This window comes from Tasmannia lanceolata, unplaced genomic scaffold (assembly GCF_043159265.1).
Source record: "Tasmannia lanceolata isolate RefF3 unplaced genomic scaffold, GAP_Taslan_0.1 ptg000018l, whole genome shotgun sequence".
NCBI lineage: Eukaryota > Viridiplantae > Streptophyta > Magnoliopsida > Canellales > Winteraceae > Tasmannia > Tasmannia lanceolata.
In genome coordinates, this window is record NW_027518695.1 from 11,250,201 (window position 1) to 11,262,559 (window position 12,359).

Consider the following 12,359-nt stretch of genomic DNA (forward strand, 5'->3'; position numbering starts at 1 on the left):
TGGGCTAGTTTTATTTTTTGGGGCTACTCGGGCTTAGAAACTCCATCTTTTGCCAACTTATCTGCAATATCATTAGCGGATCTTCTCGCATGCTGATATAAGATCGAAAGCCCTATCGATATGTCTTTTATTTCATCAAAAAACGAAGAAATCTCCACGGAGGAACCAAGGAGCTCCTGAGCCACCTTATGACATTAAGCGAATCACCCTCTACAATGTAGTTCACATGCATACTTGGGCTAGTTTTATTTTTTGGGTTTTCCAATGATTCTAGTAACTTAGTCAGTTTTTCTTTCTGCACAACAGGGTAATCCTTTTCTTCTTAGATAAGCACAGATTGAAGTTATTTCAGCCTGAAAGTCACCCAATGGCCTCACAATGAATCACCTCAATTTCATGACAACCGATTGCCACCCCAATCTGATTATTGATTATTGGACCCAAAATTACATTAAGTTTGGGTCCAATAATCAGATTGGCGAGTGACAATCGGTTGCCACAATCTCAAACAAACAGGCCTAAGGCCATGCTCATTTTAGATTATGACAACTGAATGTGACTGCTAAACTGATTGTTGGACTCCAATTTAAGTTTAAATTTGAGTAGTACAATCGGTTTGGCACTCACAGTCGGTTGACGGCCTAAGCAAGATTGGAGCAGCACCTAGCTAATCGGCCAGAACAGGTCGATCTTCTCCAATTCAGACTGATTGGTTGGGTGGTGCTCCAATTGGGTGGGCAGAGATAAGATTTTGGTTGTATTATATATCGATTTTCATGATCTTCCTCTATTTTACTTGCATTGGAAGTAAACATAGTCTAGTCGAGGAAATACTCTAGGGGAAGTTTATACCCATCTATTATAGCTTTTCTTCAATCAATGAAGAACAAGCCATGATAGAATGGAAAAGTAAAGCATTTTTATTATATTTTCTTTTTGTCTTGTCTTTTCCCCATATAATCTTTACTTCGCTTCGAAGTGCTTTTGGCTGAAGTATATTTTCTCATGAGTAGTTAGTCTTGTTTATATTTATGAAGCAATAAGCCAAGGTCATCTATATTAGGAAAGACTAATCTTCGATCGGGTTAGATTGATGCCTATCACCTTCCAATCCTTAACCAGAGAGAGCGAACCTTTCCTATCTGAGGGCGTGTGCCTGGCATCCTATGGTCAAGCACAGGTCCTAGACCCACCCTAGTTGTCGACCTTTCCACTATCGAATTAGGCAATTTCTCGTCCAATTTAAATACAAAATCTACCTTCGAAAGAAAGGAAATGGAAAGGACCAGATTTTTTGCGGTTGCCCCTTCACTAGCACTCTTGACTTGCTGCTCATTACTTTCCTGAATGACGGATCTTGAGTAATCAGATTATTTGCAACTTACCGAGGGAAATAAAAGGGTTTTTTTGGGGGGGTAAGGGGGATTGGGATTTTTTTATGTGAGTTTTTTCCTCTTATCACAGTAATAGTTTCAAAATTTATTGCTGATGAATGTGAGCAAATGAATGGGGGCTGATGAGCGTTGGATTTACCGATGTGTTCTCCACCATTTCAGTCACCAAACCCTTATAGATTCCATTTTTTCACAACCAAAATAATTGAGAAAAAGTGCAAGATATCTCGGATTCACACCTAGAGAATGAGCGAGGTAAATTCAACCACTTCTATCATGCTTTGGGGTGCCAAGACGGAGAAATTATATGGATCGGCCGAAAAAAGAGAGAAAAAATCATAGCACTACCTTATAGGTCATGATGACGCCCGAAATCTGACTGCACGTACCAGCTTAGCAGAACCTGTAATCCTGCGCTCACAGATAAAACGTCAGCGGGCCCGAAGTTGTGGCTCCGGACGGCCATTTCGACACTCAAGTCAGAAATAGGCAATCACAGACACTGAACGATGAATGGTGGGGAGGGCCGAGACAAGTTACCAGACCAGGATAGGATAGGAGGAGGAGAATTGGTTTCAAAAAGCCGTTGCTTGAGTGCGTATACCCTTATTTATAGGGGAGGAGGCCCACGATCTTGAAGATATCAATTAAGCCTTTGATTTAGCCCACATGGGGCGTGATGGATGGAGGATAAGGTCGTGGAGATATGATTTCTTGTGATTCTGGGTGGAGATCTTGGATGGTGGCCTTGGCAGGACGTTTTGAATTTAAATAGAGCGCCATACGTATAATGATAGTCCGGATTGGTCGCATAATGGCGAGATTCCCGCGATTGTCTGGTTCCCTAGAGGTTCGATACCGAGCAAAAGAGAAATGTTGAGGGGATCTTATCGCAACTCGTTTGGTCTGTTTGGTTGCCAGTAAAATTTAAAACTAGGAAGTTTTTAGTAAAATTTTCGTCCCATCCCATGTTTGGTTGCCTTTTAGCACTAGAATTTTTTTAATTCCACTCTTGTAATGATTGCTAATGAGTATGACATGGACTCCTCGTCCCCTCTTTTTCTTTCCTAGGGAATGATGTCATCTCTCTCTCTCTTCCCTCTCTCTCCATTCTCATATTTGGTAATGACACCCCTAAATTTTGGCGCGAATTTTAGAAATTGTAGGGGAAAAAAAAACGTACAAATCCTATTGACTTCACTGTTGGGATTAAAAAGCTCCTAGGATAAAAATTTTACTGGCAACCAAATGGAGTGTTGCTGCTTGAGGCGGTCGACTTGACCCGGTCGAGTGGTGGAGAATGTTTTTTAGGATCGGTACCGTGCATACTGATTTTACCCCTAACATGTCAGGATGGCCTTAAGGGAAGACATACAACATGATTTTAGTTGATCATACAACATGATTTTAGTTGATCACGACGAGTTATGATAAGTAAAACATGCAATGTTGTTTCACTTAGTCAAATCGAGATATATAATCGTAGCTTTCCTTATGGCATTGAATGGATTGCGTGTTATGTGAGCGAGCTCATGCTATATAGAGAGAGCTATTGCATCACGACTCAATTGGGCCCCCTTTTTTATTGTAGTGTTCCAACCACTTACCTCTCGAGTGATGAAAATCGAGAAGCAAGCCATATGTGGTCCAATTTACCTTTTACTTAGTCTCCTTAGCTACGAGTAAGACGAAAGAAAAAATAGACCACGCTCTCACATATTGCATCACATCCGCGTCTCATAAGTCATCATTGGAGGACGTGTATGTACATGAACTTAAGCTCGACTTGTATGTACATGAACTTGAGCTCTCAACATCTTCTACGTATGACCAAATGAATTTCAATATCTACTTTGCTTCTACTTTCTCTACACAATCTACCATGCTTTTGAAAACGATGGGATCTCAAAGCGGGTCTCCTCTCAAGTGGGTTTTGGCTTTTACCTTTTTTTTTTTGGAGAGAGAGAGAGAGAGAATGTGGTGGAATTAGGGTAATGATGTTTCTTAATGAAACTTCGTATCTTTGGCATGGAAAGCCAATAACACAAAGGGGCTGTTTGGATACGCAGATTTTAGAATCCATGCTGTCCTGACACAGTGTAAAAGAAGGTTCATGATCAAGCTGTTGTATGCTGTCCTGACAGCGATTCTTGGATTTTAAGTGAGAAATCCAGGTTTTAGAAATCACTCCCGCATCCTGAGATTTCTAAAACCTGGAAACATGGGATGATCTGTTACTCTCTTGTTGATGGAAAGAAGGGCCAGAAGTCAGAAATCGACTTGTCCGCTTCTTCTCGTCTCTTATTACAATTTTGAAGAAATCCCGGATTCTAAAACCCGCATATCCAAACAGCCCCTAAGAGTCCATTGAGGACAAATGCAACAATGATTAGATCTTTGATTGGACGATAGTTATTATGAGGAGCGCCTCATGCTAAGGTGCTCAGCTCCACACTTAGGCCCTTTTCGTTTGAGATTATGACAACCAATGGTGAGCCCCCAAACTGATTATTGGACACAAAAATGTGTAATTCGAGTCCAATTAATCAGTTTGGGGACTCGCCATCAGTTGTCATAATCTCAAATGAACGTGGCCTTATCGGTTTCATCTCCACATGCAATAATTATTCGATCAAGATAATTTTAAGTATCATATATAATTTTTAAAATTTTTGTTGGAACCCATTGGGTCAAAATCACAAAATACAATAAAACATTATCTTTCATTATGTGAGGTTATATATACTGACCATTTGTGTCTTAGTCAGCCCAATCAATAGGTATTACTGATTAAATATTAGATCTGGATAGAGCATAATATTGAGAAAATATGGCCATAGACATGGTTTCAGTTGTCATAACAATTAACTATTGTCTACCAAGATGGGGATCAGAGAATAGACAAGATGTTATCCCCTACCATCAAGGGATTAGTCTAGTGATTTTAGAAAACAATATATCTTTCTATAGCTGCTGAGACAAATTCTTCGTCACTCACCCTCAAGATGAATATCATGAATTCCCAGCTTATGACCACTCTTTGCCAAGTACTTTGGGGAACATTGTTGGATAATAAAATGGTTTTAGAAAATAATTTTTAAGATAAAAGCTTTTTACTTTTCAAAAAAGGTGCTTCTTGAAAAAGGTGAAAAGTGAGTTGTAGAAAGGTGAGAAGTTTAGTCCCACATTAGACAGTTGAAGAAGGGGAGATGGGTTAATATATTCTCTCCCGCTTCTCGTTCTGCTTTGTTTCTCAAGTGGGTTTTGGCATAGGGTAGACTTGCGGGACGGTCCATTTCCGCGCACGCGGCCTGAGCTGTAGGGTACTTTTTGGCGCATGTATGCGACGAGCGATTGGAGCGCTTAAATTTTTTCAGATTCGATCCTAGCCGTTGGTCATGATCTATCGGCGTTTTATGCAACCCAACAGTCATTCTAGGACCAATCTGGGCCGTAGAATCGTGCTCTAACAGCCAAATAAGCTGCCCATTGTGTAAAGGTATCATAAAGGGGTGCTTTTCCACCAGAAACATGCCATTTGAGAACTACTACGGAATTCTCAAATTCTCTTAATTTCTAAGATATCGAAGCATCCCTTCTCTCTCTTTAAACCCCTTACCGTTTTCTTTTGCCATTTCCATCTAGTTTCTATTATTCCGCAGACACAAAAACTAGAATTCTTTAAGACTTGCAAAATCCAATGGCACTTCAGGATTGTTTCCGCTCGTGCAAAGAGTCGGATTTGCCTATAGGGCTTCATTGTATCCTGGAGGCAAATTTGCTGATCCCCGTTGCACATCACTCGATTGGTGGGGGTGATTATCGTCTTAAGGAAAGCGACGATTTGTAACATGCCTTATACCAATTATCATCTTTCCATCAACATTCTTCCACCACCATTTCCAACAACAAAGATATTTGTTCAGATATATGTGGACATAAAAGCTTTGAAGTAGAATGGATTGTATCTATTTTCAGATGAAGTGATTGTCTAACCATGTGTTTGGTTGGTGCGCTCATAGAAGATAGGGTTGTCTACAATGTGCAAAACAACTCTGTTATTGTAGAAACCAAGGATAGCCTGGGTTGAGAATGAGGCATACCAAGGTGTTGAAATACACTTTTTAGCCACTGTGGCTCCAAACAAATTTGAGCCATGGACCAATATTCGAGCTTTGAGCCATAGACCAATACAGGATAAGGGCATGCCACCAAGCATGGTGCAATAACTAATGATGGTGTGTCATGGTATAGAGAGCTAGCCCAATCCAAGTGACAGTAAGCTTGAAGTCGTATGGAAATGGTAGAAGATAAGAATACTTCCTGCTGTACTTTTGAGATTTCAACAAAGATGATGTGCATCCTCTAGATGAGGTTGGCAAGGAATTCCATAAACTAGCTGAGGATATGAACAATGTAGACAATGTCGAGTCTAGTGGCCATAAGCTAGATAAATGAGATGGACAAGTCTTTCATATTTTGGTCTCCATTGCAATAGAAATGTGTTTCAAAAGCAAATGTCTTGAGTGGAGGGAAACTTATTTACCCCTTTTCACTCTCCTCACTTTTTCCGACTAAACTTTTTCCACAAATCTTTCTACAACATCACTTCAAAATTCTATTTTGAGAAGTTCATTTATCAATTCAGCATAAGCCATTATTCAAACAACTTCATTCTATCTCATATACAAACTAATTAAAGAAAAAGAAGTCCATTGCCGTCTAAAAGCATGCGTTTGGGATTTTCTACCAAGGCATGAGAAAGATAAAACTTCATCTTGGAAAGAGCATGTAAAATCGCTTCTTCTTAGTATTTTCATAGGTAAGTAGTGAATTTACTCGGAAGCGAGACGAGTCATGTCGACCACCAAAACAAACAAAAGCAAAAAAGAAATTAACATGTGTGGACAAGAGGAATATGTCGGCAATAGAGGATGGGACCCAACGTAGAAAGGTTTAAGTAGGGAAAAGGATAGGAATAAAATAAGTGGGAGGGAAAGTATGAAAAGTGGAGTAGGTAATTTTCTCAACCGTCTACTAACAAACAAAGAGTAGATAACGGAGACGGCTTCCGTTGACGGCTACGGTTATTTGCTTAGCCGGCTCAAACGTTTGGCTTGGTGGCTTGGCCTTACAAGTCCAAGAAATTTTCTTAGGGCCCACGGCATGGTTTTAAATTTAGACCGAAATCAGATATACCCAAAAAGGCCAAAACGTTATAAAATTTCGACCGAAATTTAGAAATCTCACCCAAAAATCTCAATTTTATTCATTAGTAATATTCTCCCCAATAGGCCGAAATTTTGTATGAGATAGAATATTATTTCAATTGATTTTGTCGGATTTTGGCTGAAATCTCGCATTCCGAAACCGAAATTTAAAACCGTGGCCCACGGTCGATATTTTTTGTTCTCTTTTTTTACTACTGATATTGGCACTACCATCGTTTCATAATTGCACAAACTCAACTCGTCTTTCCTTTCTTAATTGACTTGTGGGAGCTTGTTCGGAACTGTAATAACCTTTTGACAAATGTTTAAATAATAGAAGGCAAGAAGAGTGAGTGCAGTGATCAAAACATGGTAGTTCCGATATCAATAGCCAATTTTGGAGAAAATGAAGTAAAACGAGTCCATTTCGTTACCTACCTGTGGCTGCCGTTTCCGTATGATTTTCTTCCCGGCAGGTAATTAAGTACAAGTTGGACCCCACTTGTTTAATAATCAAAAGTCTAAACCATTTATCTGTTAGGCCATGAATATAGACTGTTGCTAAATTGTGTTTTCAGTGTCCATTTAAGTGCCACAAATTGGACTGTTAGAACTTCTATTAGGATTCGATTATGATTTATGACCCATCTACAAAAGGTCTTCTTTTCTTCTTCGGGCCATCTACTTAAATAGTGTAAAAAATTAGCCATAAATACACTGGAAGGGGTGGCACAGAGAAGAAAGGGGGGGTGAATCGATCACTTCCTTCTCAGATGAATAGGTCAAATCATTAAACAAGTGGGCCTCGCTTATACTTCTACCTGCTAATATTGTTCCTTACAAAAATATGCACATCCATCGTCGAAGAACCCCAAATGAAGTAGGTAGATTGCTTGTCCCAGCAAATTATGTTGTGCAGGGAGGCATTTTTTATTTTTATTTTAAAAAATACCAGACTATAATATATTAAATTGTACAATATGAGAAAGGTGTGAGTCGTGTGTCAGGTGTTTTAATCTGTTGGCTTCACACTTGTGAAAAGCCTGAATTTTAGTTCTAAGTTAGCCTTCCTCAAGTGCTAGCCTTGTACCTAAGGCAAGGAAACTTTTAGACATTTACGAGGAAGTACACAAGAATGAAATGGCAAGGAGGATTTGTATTGCTCCCAAGAATGCTTACAAGTTCTGCAGGGCTGTGCAATGCTGTGCAAATGAGGAGTCCTTACCTATTTATAGGCTATCTCCTCTGCGCCAATGGTCAAGACCTTGCCTGTTGGCAATCATCAAACATTCGTGGACCAACCTAGGATCCTCTAGAATTTCTACAATCATATACACATGTCTCTACCAAGAGATCGCAGGAATACTCTAGAATACAATTGTATGACTTTTTCAGGAGACTCATATAATGCTCTAGAGATTTGGAAGGTTATTATAGGATCTCTAGAGATTTCAAAGGTTATTGATAGGGTCCGGACTCAGCACTGAGGGAATCCGGACTCAGCAATCCGGACTCAGCACTGAGGGAATCCGGACTCAGCAATCCGGACTCAGCACTGAGGGGTCCGAACTCAGCATCCAATTAGCTTCTGGCACGTGGCCCTCACAAGGACCGTTGGAAGGCCAACACCTGTCTCCACTAGGTGTGACACCTGGACCAATCAGGGACCTCCACCTGCCCTCCTTAGGTATGAAACCTGGTCCATACAGAGGCCACCACCTGGCTCAAAACTACCACCTGTCCTAGACAGGTGGCTCAGAATCACTATAAATAGCCTTCACTTGTGCTAAGGTGAGGGTCCTGAAAATCTGAGAACCAAAACTCTAAGCTTTTTGCTCTGACATTGCTCTACACTCCTGCTCATACTGACTTGAGTGTCGAAGCGCCCGTCCGGAGTATCACTCCGGGTTGGTCCTCTGACCCTTTTCTTTCTTGTCTGTACTCTGTGCAGCGCAGGACTCAACCAGCCATTCAGCCGTGGCTCGTTAGCCCGGACCACCCAGCCCTACCATAACCTGTTACCGATTTTAGGCCTAACAGATTTGGCGCCATCCGTGGGACGACGCAACAAAAAGCTGTTCGAAATCTCACCCAGATAAAAATGGTAGGACAGACCGGCAAGCGAGCACCTCCGACTTCTCGGGCTACCCGGGCTACAGCCCCCCGTGAAGGACGAAGTGAGCGTCTGGCCTCACAGGTGGAGGTCGGGGCGGCCGTGGAGCGGACTTCGCCCCACTCGGACCGTTCAGATCCCACCCCGACCCCAAGGGAAATGAGGGCTCTTTTTCAGGAAATGACCGCGGTAGTTGCGCAGTTCAGGAATGCGGCTCCCGCACTCCAGCAACACCCCGTCGAGGTTTCTCGACCTGTTCAGAGGGGAGAAAGCTCCCGCAGAGAACGCGCGTCTCCACCCCGCGACCAAACTCGTCACTCCACTCGAAGAGACCACCAGTCGCGGGACAGGAGCGTGCGTCCTGAGCCTCGTCGACAGCATCACCGGTCACGATCTCCCTCCGTGCAGAAGGGGGGCAGCAAGAGAGACCCTATGCACGGAGAGGGATCGCGGCACCGGCGAAGGAGTCCCCTCAGCCAGTCCGGATCCGCAAGGAGCCCATCAGCCGTAAGGAGTAGACCTGCCCGTCTGGCCGAACAGAGGGATGATCCGATGTTACTAAGAATCCAGAAGATCGATAACAGAATCGAGGAGCTGGCTAGAGATCATGGCCGCCCTGCTTCAAGGATCTTTAGTAGCAATCCCCCTTTCACAGATCGGATACTCGGTGCGGCAGTCCCCTTGGGCTTCAAGATCCCGCAGATCCCGCAGTATGATGGGACCACCGATCCCGTGGATCATCTGCAGACCTTCAGGACCACGATGCTTCTCCACGGGGCGTCGGACGGGTTCCTTTGCAGGGCACTCCCCACCACATTAACCGGAGCCGCAAGAGATTGGTACTCACGGCTCAAGCCCAAGTCCGTTGACAATTTCGACGACTTCGGGGACGACTTGGCCCGGCATTTCATGAGCAGCAGAAGGCCTCGAAAGACGACGGCTTCACTGATGGCCCTGAGGCAGGAAGACGGTGAGGCCTTAAAAGCGTTCGTTGGCCGGTTCAACAGGGAGGCCCTTCAGGTACCCAACCTGGATCCCTCCGCGGCAACGAATGCTCTTCTGGCCGGAGCCCGGTCCACCGACTTCCGAAGAGCAGTCGCCCGGCGAAATCCGCAGTCCTTGGCAGATCTGATGACCGGGGCGGAAGAGTACATCTCCGTCGAGGAGACTCTCGCTGCCCTGGATTCCGTCAGCAAGAGAAGACCATAGGAGAAGAACCCCGCCAAGCAGCGTAGGGATGACAGACCCCAGAGGAAGGAGAGCAGTCCGTCCCGGAAGGAAAGGAGCTCCCCCCGGCCTCGAAAGGAGAGGAGCCCCCCGACGAGGGAGCGCTACACGCCCCTCACCGCGTCTAGGGCTCAAATTTTGGCAGCCATCCGGAAAGAAGACTTCATCCGGTGGCCGAAGAAGCAGACGTCGGAGGCAGGCACCCAAGACATGTCCAGGTATTGCCGGTTCCATAAGAGCCACGGCCACGACACCAACGCCTGCATTCATCTCAAGGAGGAAATCGAGCAGCTGATAAGCAGAGGGTACCTCGGGAGGTACTTAAAAAATAACGACAACAGAAGGGAGCGCCAGGACAACCCGAGACCCAGAGACAGAAGTCCTCGAGACGCCCAACCCCTGGGCGACCGCATCCAGGCTCCAGCCCCGGCCGTTCTCCCTCCTCAGGTACCTCAACCTCAACTCCAACCTCATGGTGTTATTGGTACCATTTCAGGAGGGCCGACCGCGGGAGGGACCTCTTCATCGGCCCGCAGAACCTATGCCCGGCAGGTCAACGCCGTCCATGCCTGCAGCAAGAGGGCCGAGCCAGAAAATGAGATATCCTTTTCGGAGGCAGATCTTGACGGTCTGATCCTCCCGCACGATGATGCCCTGGTCGTCACAATGCTAGTGGCGAACTGGGAAATGAAGAAGATCCTGGTCGACAACGGGAGCTCCGCCGACATCCTCTACTACCACGCCTTCGAACAGATGATGATCGGAGCTGACCGTCTGAAGCCGGCCAACTCAGATCTGTTCGGGTTCTCGGGAGAAGTTGTCAAGGTCGAAGGGCAGATTGAGCTTCCAGTTCTGATCGGGGAGCCGCCCCGCCAGTCCTTCGCAATGGTGACCTTCCTGGTGGTTAAGGCCAAGTCGGCCTATAACGCCATTCTAGGACGCCCCGGCCAGAACCTCCTCCGAGCGATTCCCTCCGCTTATCACCAGAAGATGAAGTTCATTACGCCAGGAGGCGTAGGTGAAGTCAGAGGGGATCAGCCCCAATCAAGACAATGCTATGCGGCAGCGCTGAGAGGGAAGAATGCGTCTGAGTCTCTTCCAATCGAGCTGTACGATCTGAGAGACGAAGCGCAGGTCACAGTCAACCAGCCCGCAGAGGACCTCATCTCTATTCAATTGAACATCGATGATGAACAGAGGGTTGTCCAGATCGGCTCTGCCCTGCCAGAGGCCGCGCAGCAGGATCTCGCTCAGTTCCTCAGGGCCAATGCAGATGTCTTTGCCTGGACTCCTTCAGACATGCCCGGCATTGACCCGTCGATTAGCACCCACGAGCTCGGTGTCGATCAGACCTGCAAGCCCGTGAAGCAGAAGCGTAGACACTTTGCACCGGAGAGACGGAAAGCCATCAGAGAAGAGGTGGAGAGGCTTTTGAAGGCCGATTTCATTCGTGAGATCCAGTATCCGGACTGGCTCGCGAATGTGGTAATGGTAAAAAAGTCCAACGGGAAGTGGAGGACCTGTATAGACTTCACAGACCTGAACAAGGCCTGCCCAAAAGACAGCTACCCACTTCCAAAAATAGACCAGCTCATTGACGCTACAGCAGGTCACGAGCTGCTCAGTTTCATGGATGCTTTCTCGGGATACAATCAAATCAGAATGTACGAGTCTGACATCCCGAAGACATCATTCGTTACCGACCAGGGGACGTATTGCTATCGGGTGATGCCTTTCGGACTGAAGAATGCGGGAGCCACTTACCAGCGTCTCGTCAACAAGCTGTTCAGAAATCAGATTGGCCGGAACATGGAGGTCTACGTTGATGATATGCTAGTGAAGAGTAGAAGTGCTTCCAACCACGTCTCCGACCTCGAAGAGGCCTTCCAAGTCTTGAGGGAACACAACATGAAGCTTAATCCGACCAAATGTACGTTTGGCGTCGGAGCAGGCAAGTTCCTGGGCTTCATGGTAAGCCAGAGAGGAATAGAGGCGAACCCGGAGAAGATCAAGGCGGTAATGGAGCTGACTCCTCCCAGCACTATCAGAGAAGTACAGCGGCTGACCGGGCTGGTGGCAGCTCTGGGGCGGTTTATTTCAAAATCCGCCGAGAGATGCCTCCCTTTCTTCAATGCGATCAAAGGTATAAAAACCGCGCCCTGGACTCCGGAATGTCAAGCAGCGTTCGAGGAGCTGAAGCAGTATTTGTCCTCCCCTCCCTTGTTGTCCACGCCGGAGCCAGGAGAAGAGCTGATTCTGTACCTCTCAGCGGGACCCTTGGCGGTTGCAGCAGTACTGATCAAAGAAGAATCTAATCAGCAAAAGCCGATCTACTATGTTAGCAAGGTCCTCCATGATGCAGAGACCAGATATCAGAGAGTAGAGAAGCTCGTGTGCGCCCTCATTACGGCGGCC